This window comes from Octopus sinensis, linkage group LG25 (assembly GCF_006345805.1).
Source record: "Octopus sinensis linkage group LG25, ASM634580v1, whole genome shotgun sequence".
Classification (NCBI taxonomy): domain Eukaryota; kingdom Metazoa; phylum Mollusca; class Cephalopoda; order Octopoda; family Octopodidae; genus Octopus; species Octopus sinensis.
The window spans coordinates 6,581,614-6,591,613 of record NC_043021.1 but is presented as its reverse complement, the minus strand read 5'-3'; the positions used below and the strand labels follow the sequence as shown (position 1 = coordinate 6,591,613).

Here is a 10,000-nt window from a genome sequence, read left to right as displayed (position 1 = left end):
TCCGCTCGAACGGCTAGAAATAGCAGCCTAACACCCCCCCCCCCAAATCCTACTCTGCCGCAGTGGATTTCTATGTGTATATATATATATTGGACTTCGTGACTTCGTGATATACTACGGGTAAAAAAAAAAAAAAAATTACTAACACATATAGGCGCAGGAGTGGCTGTGTGGTAAGTAGCTTGCTTACCAACCACATGGTTCCGGGTTCAGTCCCACTGCGTGGCATCTTGGGCAAGTGTCTTCTGCTATAGCCCCGGGCCGACCAATGCCTTGTGAGTGGATTTGGTGGACGGAAACTGAAAGGAGCCTGTCGTATATATGTATATATATATGCGTGTGTCTTGTGTTTATCCCCCTAGCATTGCTTGACAACCGATGCTAGTGTGTTTAAGTCCCCGTCACTTAGCGGCTCGGCAAAAAGAGACCGATAGAATAAGTACTGGGCTTTACAAAGAATAAGTCCCGGGGTCGATTTGCTCGACTAAAGGCGGTGCTCCAGCATGGCCGCAGTCAAATGACTGAAACAAGTAAAAAGAATACAGAATAACACATATACTTAGAATGAAAAGTTAAAAAAGAAACTATTTTATAGTTAGAAATTTGGAAAAAAACCCAGAAAACTACGATTTGTTTTACTCATCATACTTTGTATAAACATAAATAACTTTAGTTTGGATTAGTAACAACATTAGTTTAAATAAATCGTGCAAATAGCATTTAAAAAAAAAAAACTTTGCGGCACACCAACTCAATCCCAGCGGCACAATGGTAGGGAGAATCTCTACCTTAGGAAGGATACAGTATATTGAGAAGTCTGGGACTGGATATTCCAGGAAAATAAAATAATGACGAGATGGTCACGGTTCGAACATTTTTTTTTTATCGAAGATCTCTTTCAATATAGTTGATTTGGGGCAAAACAACAATATCGATTGTAAGGACTGATTTTGTACTTTAAGATCGCAAATTATTGAACTGGGAGATTTTGGATGGCTTTTTTCTGTGTTGGAGATAAATTTAGAAAGTGATTTATTAGTTTAAAAAAATTCCAGATAAAATAACCCATGACTTAATAACAGGATTAATTACCAGCGAACGACCTGACACGCAAAAGGTACTGAGATGAGGATACGAAGATAAATCAAGAAATAGGCGCAGGAGTGGCTTACCAACCACATGGTTCCGGGTTCAGTCCCACTGCGTAGCATCTTGGGCAAGTGTCTTCTGCTATAGCCTCGGGCCGACCAATGCCTTGTGAGTGGATTTGGTAGACGGAAACTGAAAGAAGCCTGTCGTGTATATGTGTTTGTGTGTCTGTGTTTGTCCCCCTAGCATTGCTTGACAACCGATGATGGTGTGTTTACGTCGCTGTCACCTAGCGGTTCGGCAAAAGAGACCGATAGAATAAGTACTGGTCTTACAAAGAATAAGTCCCGGGGTCGATTTGCTCGACTAAAGGCGGTGCTCCAGCATGGCCACAGTCAAATGACTGAAACAAGTAAAAGAGTAATAAATAACTTCAAAACATTAAATTAGGTAGAATAAGTTAATACAAAGGAAGAAAAAAGTAGCCGCTGATGGAAGGTCTCTGATTTTTTTTTTTTTTTAAAGTCTGAACCAATGTGGAATTAAATAAACATTTGTAGGAAAATGTACAGAATCGGTTATGCATGCAATACCTCTGAAATTGTTATCAATCTGCCACAGAACGGGTGTAAAATAAACCTCAGAGAGAATTGAACGCATATCTTAATCCCACTATTACTACTACTGATTTCTTTATTGGGATCTTATCGGTTTGAACGGCAGTTTTTAAAAATAATTTCTAGGTAACTAAAAAATTTTAAACTTCATATACTGGTAGAATGTGTTTATAAAACATATTTTTCTCTTGGCTTTATTGAGAAAATTCTATAGTTTGTAAGACATTTGTTTTTGTCTTTTTCTTCAATTTCTGCAATTTCAACCAATCAATGACGTCTAATGAGGTAAAAAAAACATTCTGTGCCGTATGAATATGTTCCTCGTTTAAGAAACAGATTGGGTTTATTTACATTTCTGAAGGAAAAAAGATACCCTTCCCCCCACCCCTAACCAATCCTAACCCTAAAACAGATTGAAATGCAATAGATCGATACTAGGGTCATAATTATGGGTGACAATTTCATATGACACCGCTAAAAAAAAACTGCCGTTCAAACAGAAAAGATCCCTTTATTGTTATAAGAGCTGACAGTGGGTAAATTACAAAACAAATATGGGATTGTGGTTAGTGTTGACTCTAAGAAGACCGGAACAAGTTGGCGACACTAAACCGATGTTCAAAACAAGAAAGTTTAAATACACAGAATGACATACAAATGATACACATTGTCGACAAAATACAGCGTGTATATATGCATAGATACACATACACACTCAACCTTCGAAGCAACTAACATGGTGTAGAGTCTACCGTGAGACAATACTTTATTAGTTTAATACCTGTCTCTGATCGCCAATAGTCACCAATTGTCTCTCGATAACATAAATAAAACCCCATTTCTTATATTTACTATAAACTGGAAAGTCGTTCACATTTTGTTCTTTTTCTTTTTTCCATTCTTCGTCATCGAAACCAGTTTTCTTTCAAATACATTTTCCAAGTGCTTCCGCGAATAACAGCACCGCAAAATGTATTCATTGTTTGAATTAATATAATTAGTTACACATGAGGTAGGGAGGTGTGTATGTGTGTGATATAACGTCCGTCTTCTTAGCTGGCGTGTGGGTTGGACAGTTTTCGACAAGATCTGGCGAATCGTAGGACTGCGTCATGCTCCAGTGTCTTCTTTGGTATGGTTTTTACGGCCAAATGCCCTTCCTGGCACCAGCCACTTTACGGAGTACACTAGGTGCTTTTTTTTCCCGTGGCACCAACACTGAAGATCACCTAGCAACTTGCAAGTCTAAGGGGCCTGAAGTAATCTTTTATAACCGAGTGATAGAAGACACGAGAAAGGGTGCGATGAGGGTAAAGCAAGAGGAGAGGGACAGATTTAGATTTGTAATGGATGGTAGTGGAGAGTATAATACAGTGGACATTAAATGCGAGAAGGAGAATGGCAGGGAACCGAGGAAAAGGAAGAGATTAATTGTCAGTTGGTACTGAGAAGGCATAGTACAGATGGGAAGATGATTAATATATATATATATAACGGATGTGTAGAAAAGATGAATAGGGTCTAATTTCACCTTCTTTTGTTACAATATTTCTGTTGAAATAAACTGCTTTTCTTTTAATTAATTTTGAAACTGGTGCAAGGTTTAGTAAAAATTACTTTATCGTCATTAACTCGGTGTTTGGAACTTAGACCTTTAGCATTTAAACTGGCAATATCCAGCCAAAATATCCTACCTGTTTTATGCTCAAGCTGACCAGATCAAGCCTCTCCCACCAAACCTACAGTGTCATTACAAAACTTAAACAATCACATCAACAAAATCTCAAAAGCTATGAGACAAAGCATGATTAATTCACGACAATGTGAATAAATAAACATTACATTTGATTAGAGTGCTGAAGGGTTAAATTTACACAGAATTTCGATGGAGGATTTTAATTTAAATCACTTCAAAACAGGAAGCATACATCGTAGAACTAGGGATGGTCTCAGGTGGGTTGGTAATAAAAGGGTTAGAAATTTCTTGTAACTGTGTAGCAGACTCTTATACTTTGTAAAAATACAGTTCCCAAATTCATCTTTCCAGGCAATCTTTTGGCTTCATCTTCAGAATATGGAGTAATTAGGGCTTCTTGTGCTGTTCACAAGTTAAAGCATTAGTTTTACGTCATCAGATTTGCATTTGTGATGTTAATTGTAGCTTGTTATCATCATCATCATCATAATTTAATGTCAATTTTCCATGGTGGCATAGGTTGGACAAACCTTGTCTTGCAGTATTATTAGCGCTACCATAAGGCAGCGAGCTTGGCAGAATCATTAGCACACTGGATAAAATGCTTAGCAGTATTTCGCCCCTCACTATGTTCCGAGTTCAAATTCCGCCGAGGTCAACTTTGCTTTTCATTCTATTGGGGTCGATAAAATAAGTACCAGTTGAACACTGGGAACGATGTAATCGATTCATCCCCTAACCCAAAACTGATGCTGTTGTGGCAAAATTTGAAACCATTATTAGTGCTACCATAATCAATTGTCAGTTTCTGCGGGGGAATTCTATAAAGCAATGGTTCTCAACCATTTTTTACTTATGGACTCCCCTTGATCCCTATTTTACTCTCCTGGATCCTCATAGCCATTCAATGTATATAAAAATAAAAAATCCTTCTGTATTTTGATAATTAAATCAACATCATCATCAACCTTTAGCATTCGTTTTCCATGGTTTGATGGGAGTTGGCAAGTTGGAGAGATGCCCCCAGGTTCCAGTTTGATTTGGCTTGGTTTCTACGGCTGGATGCCCTTCCAAACACCCAACTACTTGTATTAGATGCCTTCAATGTGGCACCAGTACAAAACTTGAATCTAACAAAATTTTGAGGTTTGTTACTTGCACTTATACAGTCAGATTTATAAAGTACACTGGTCAAATGCAGTATTTTAAAATTTTTCCCAGGTTTACATGCTTTTGATATTAATATGAAAGCTTTTGATCATATTGTTTTCTTTTTTGTAATAACTGTCAGTTTATTGTTTGAAGTGACTCATTTTGTGTAAGGCTTAACGAGATTTTTGCACCAGGTATGCATTTGACTCATCTAATACCCTTTATGTGTAATGAATGTATATTTTAGAAAGGGAAACCATCTAATAATGTATTTGTTGCATTGTATTTTTCTGCATTTATCAGTAACTTGGTTGACTGAGTCTGTTTGAATATCCATTGTTTAACTAATACTTGTATTATTCTGTGGATTTCTTTATCTAGTGCCCATGATTCTCAACCACTTTTTACCTATGGACCCCTTTGATTACTATTTTACTCTGCTGGAACCCCATAGCCTCTCAATGTCTAAAAATTACTTCTATAGATAATTCTTTCAAAATTCCTTTTTTTTTTTTTCAAACATTAAAATGTATAGGTTAAGCATTAGAGAAACAAACTTAGCTGTTTCTTTTCATCTAAAGCAAAATTTTTTCATGGACCCATATCAAGGGTCTACCCCAGTGCTTTTCAAAGTTTCTGCTGGAGCGGAACCCCAAGGAAGCATTCCACTGGCTTGAGAAACCCCTGTGCAATAATTTAATAGTCTTATGCACACATATCTGCACAGGAGAATTAAAAATTACTGCCGATTTTAGCAGTTTTGTAACTTCTTGCGGAACCCCTTTGGACTGTACTAGCGGAACCCTAAGGTTCCGTGGAACCCTGGTTGAAAACCACTGGTCTACCCAATTTACTATTTTACTTGTGTGAACCCCAGGGGTCATTATAGCCCCCCCCCACCCCCACTCCAGCTGAGAATCACTGATCTAGTGTTTCATGGAAGAGAATTGCAATGCTCCCCTGAGGAGTGATTTTTACCTAAATAATTCCCAAGTAGTAATTTCACCAATGGCATTTGCAGTTACACAGGTATTCCCTATTTCTGCATAGGTACATACGTTTGATGGTGTCTTTTGTGTAAACTGACATAAGGTATCTATCGTTTTTTGAATCTGTATGTTTATGTCTACCAAGAAGTTTATAACATGTCACCTTGAATATTACCCTCCCATGCCATACACTACAGGAGCAAGAAAACACCCACAAAGCACCACCAACACAAAATGCAGATACTATCAGCTGACAGCAAAAGCAATGCTTCTTGACCAAAACTGAAGACGTTAACATCATTGCCAACTGTGTAAGAAGGTCATCTAAATACTACCTTCAAATAAGGCATGCTGTGATCACAATGTACACAAATGGATGAAGGAAGGAACCAACACTGAAGGCAAACCAGAGGGAAATTTGTAACTGCAAGCACCAAGTCACAATCTGGGAGCTTGCTGTACAACAGAGTTGTGGTCAAAATACATTAAAGAAGATGGTGAAAAAACTTTGGGTCTTGGAAACTGTGTGCAACTTGAGTACCTCAGGAGCTGATATTTGATCGAAAGAGAGAAGTTTGAAAGTCGGCTCTGATCTGCTGGAAATATTTGAAGCCAATGAAGACAGGTATTTTTTTTTCCCCATCTAGTGACAGGAGATAAAATATCGGTATATCTTTTTTCTTTCTCGCTGATTTCACAGATTCCCCATCACTCTCTGTTGCTATCTAGTTCCATTGTTATAAATTTGATTAGGGAGCTTAAATCATAGTGATTCACCGGCTGATTCCACAACCACAAGTGCCACGCCTATGGATGCATTACAGTTACTCTCTTGATAGAGTTTGGTGATCCTGACCTTTGATCTCCTAGGATTCCTGCATTCAGCATTAATGTAAGAAGTACTGTTTGCTCAGTTGAGCTCTTCCACTACATCTTCACAATCTGCCACACTGCAGCCCCATGGTGGGTATCTTTAGGATATAGGAATGAAGGCTCAGATCATGGTATGGCATCACACCACTTCTCCAAGACCTAAGAAGTTCCACAGCTAGTAATCACTGCAGAAAGTTGTAGTGATTGTTTCAAGAGATGACAAGAGCATCATGCTCCTTGATTTTCCGGAATATGGCAGAATCATAAAGCAGCAAACAGTACACAGAGACACTAATGGGGAGAAAGCAGCAGAACAAGAATCTGAAATGATCCACACACACATTCACCATGACAGTGCACAACAGCAAGCATCTTTGGCACCAAATCAGGCAACTGGCAAGTTGAGCTGGTAAGTGGTCCCTCTGTTCCACCATAAAACCCAGATCTGGTACTCTCCTAATTCTACCTGTTTGATCCAACAATGACCAGTCTTCAGGGATAATGGTTTGATGATATGGATCAGATGAAAGCAGTTGTGAAGGAGTGGATAAAACAGTGTACAGCTGAACTTTTTCAAAGATGATTTGGAAGTAGGGTTCAATGATGGCTCAAATACGTCAAAGAGTATGTTCTGAAAAGTTATTCTACCAATGTGTGCAATTTGAATGACCTGTGTCAGTTAATAAAAAAGTTATGCCCACTCTGACATCACTTTTGCTCTAACCTCCGTGTGTATATACACATACATATATACATTATGTATATAAATATATATACATATACACACACATATACATGTACATATACATATTGAGGAGTGGCTGTGTGGTAAGTAGCTTGCTTACCAACCATGTGGTTCCGGATTCAGTCCCACTGCGTGTGTCTTCTACTATAGCCTCGGGACAACCAAAGCCATGTGAATGGATTTGGTAGACGGAAACTGAAAGAACCCGTAGTATATATATATATATATGTTTGTGTGTCTGTGTTTGTCCCCCCCAACATCGCTTAACAAACGATGCTGGTGTGTTTACGTCCCCGTAACTTAGTGGTTCGGCAAAAGATACTGATAGGATCAGTACTAGGCTTACAAAGAATAAGTCCTGGGGTCGATATGCTCAATTAAAGGCGGTGCTCCAGCATGGCCACAGTCAAATGACTGAAATGAGTAAAGAGTAATTGTAATAAGGGCAACTACTGCTTATTACATGCTAGCTACTTAATAAAATCCTATACAGATTTTATCCTTGATTATAATGATATATATACACACACATATGCATTGAAAATATGTGTACATTATATATATATATATATATATATATATATTGAGAGAGAGAGTATATATTTTGGGAAAGAGATGGTATATAAGTATGTATGATATTAAATTATTAAAAGCGGTGTACCCAAATGACCTTAGCTTTCCATTGCTCAGATATATAGGCAATAGAGAGTGTGAACTGGGAGAGATGGTGAAGAAAGACAGGGGTGCTGAGAGACAAGGAGCAAGAAAGCCAGAAAGACAGACAGAGCCGGTGAGAAATAGTTGATACGTAGTTGATATAAGATACTGTATCAACTAAGCAACCTTACAAAACGAGTCCAGCTAGCAGCAATGCTAATGAGGACTCCACTAAAACAAGGTGTCTTATCTACGTCACAGTTTTGACATTTATTTATAACTCTACTTCACATTCACGGCTGTTCTGAAAGCTTTTTCAGATAGGAGACATGCAAACAAGACAGGGTTGTTTTCTTCTCATGGCGAGAGAAAACACAGTTTTCAACAGAAGTGGGGATGGCATTCAACTTCGTCATCACCTACATACTAACTAACGTTACACCAACTTATATATTGGCCAGATAATGTCTTGTTTGTCAGGTGGTTAATCATTACAACACACATACATACACACACACACCCTGTACATCCGGTTAGTTTACTGGTCTCGGTCAATGAAGTGCTAGTCTGGCTGAGGAAGAGCTTTCAACGATTCAGTTCAGCTCGGAACTTATGTCCCAACACAGCCCTACTAGTGTTTATTCAAGCCTGCTGTTTACTTTATTGATCTGTTTTTCCTTCTCCTTTTTTTTGTAGAACAACAAACTTAAGGGACATAAAAGAAAACAAACACACAATGAGCTTCGGCACATATTCCCATCCCCTAACTTCCAATTCACAATCACGTAGGTAGGTAACGACTCTGAAAGACACTGCTCAAAAGCTCCCCAAAAACATTCGAATTCAAGTGAAACCATGAAGCTAAAGACCAAGCTTCCCTTCCTTGAATCTTCCCTTTTCCTATGTTTCTGACGAAGAGCTCCGCTCGAAACGTTAAAATCCTCCTTCTTTCCTTCCTTTTCTGATCGTCCAATAACACTATACTTGTTCCACGTCCTCGCGTTGTTGTGCTTTCTTTTTGTGTTTTCCTGTTTGGATTAACTTATATATATATATATAAAATGTACTGTTCCCCTGACAGAAAATTCAACAAAAACAGTACTCCATCTGGAGAGAGATAAATATTATATGTTGTTTGCACCTGAAGAATATGCTTGAGTATTTCTCAACATATGAAACTACTAGTAGCACCTAAATACATATATTGTGCTCTTTAAATAAATAATACGCACACACATATATAATACACTAACATACACACACACACATATATACATACAGGGCATGATGGGTAAATTGTTGCCATTTTATATTTTTTATTTTGTGCATGCGCATTGTTTGTTTTTAATTTTGTCAATTACACAGTATAGTAGGGTCAGTTGAGCACCGTCTGTGACATAATTTACTGCCAGAAATTTGGAAACAATATGCTGTACTGCTTGGTATTTGCACTAGAAGCACGGATATGAACAGATGGTGAACACACAGAACTGTTGGCTTGCTGTGTCTCCAAAACAAGTATTGAGAGTGATAAAAAAATCAAACATCCAGTCAACATCATGGTGTTTGGAGTGATCACTAGTGATGGTGACGTTATGCCTTCATTCATCTTCTCACACGGCCTCAGATTCAACGCAGAGGCCTATATCAAGTGCCTGGAGGAAGTAGTGCTACCCTGGGTCAAGAGGGTGGCTGCTAAGAAGACTCTATGTCTGGCAACGGGTCTCTGCACCATGCCACAGAAGCAGGAAAGCACTATCATGATTATTATGTGTGGGGCACAGTTGAGCGAGAGACCAACAAAACTCCTTGTAACATCAAAGACGAAAGCAAGGATTATGGCAGCATTCACCAATTTAAACAAGGAGACCATCAAGAAGAGTTGCAAGAGATTCCAAAGTTGTCTGGAGGCTGTGGTGAAGCCAAAGGGGATTTTATTGAATAAATTTACTCATTAGTATTTCAAGATATTTTCATGTAAGTTTGGTAAATATATCTGTTAAAATGAGGTGTCAGTGTTATTTTCATTTTTGCATAATTTAGACAACAATATATTCACTGCACCCTGTGTGTATACATGTGTGTGTGTGTATATATATATATATTCAACAGTATGAGAACCGGATACTTTAGAAGGTCAAACAGCATAGCTCAGTCAATGTTACTCTTTACTCTTTTACTT

General features: G+C 38.1%; 1 protein-coding gene across 3 annotated transcripts in view; it reads right to left on the bottom strand.

The window, feature by feature from the left end:
- The window catches only part of LOC115224221 (homeodomain-interacting protein kinase 2), a 225,363-nt gene that overhangs the window by 191,999 nt on the left and 23,364 nt on the right, over nucleotides 1-10,000 (bottom strand). The window lies entirely within an intron of this gene.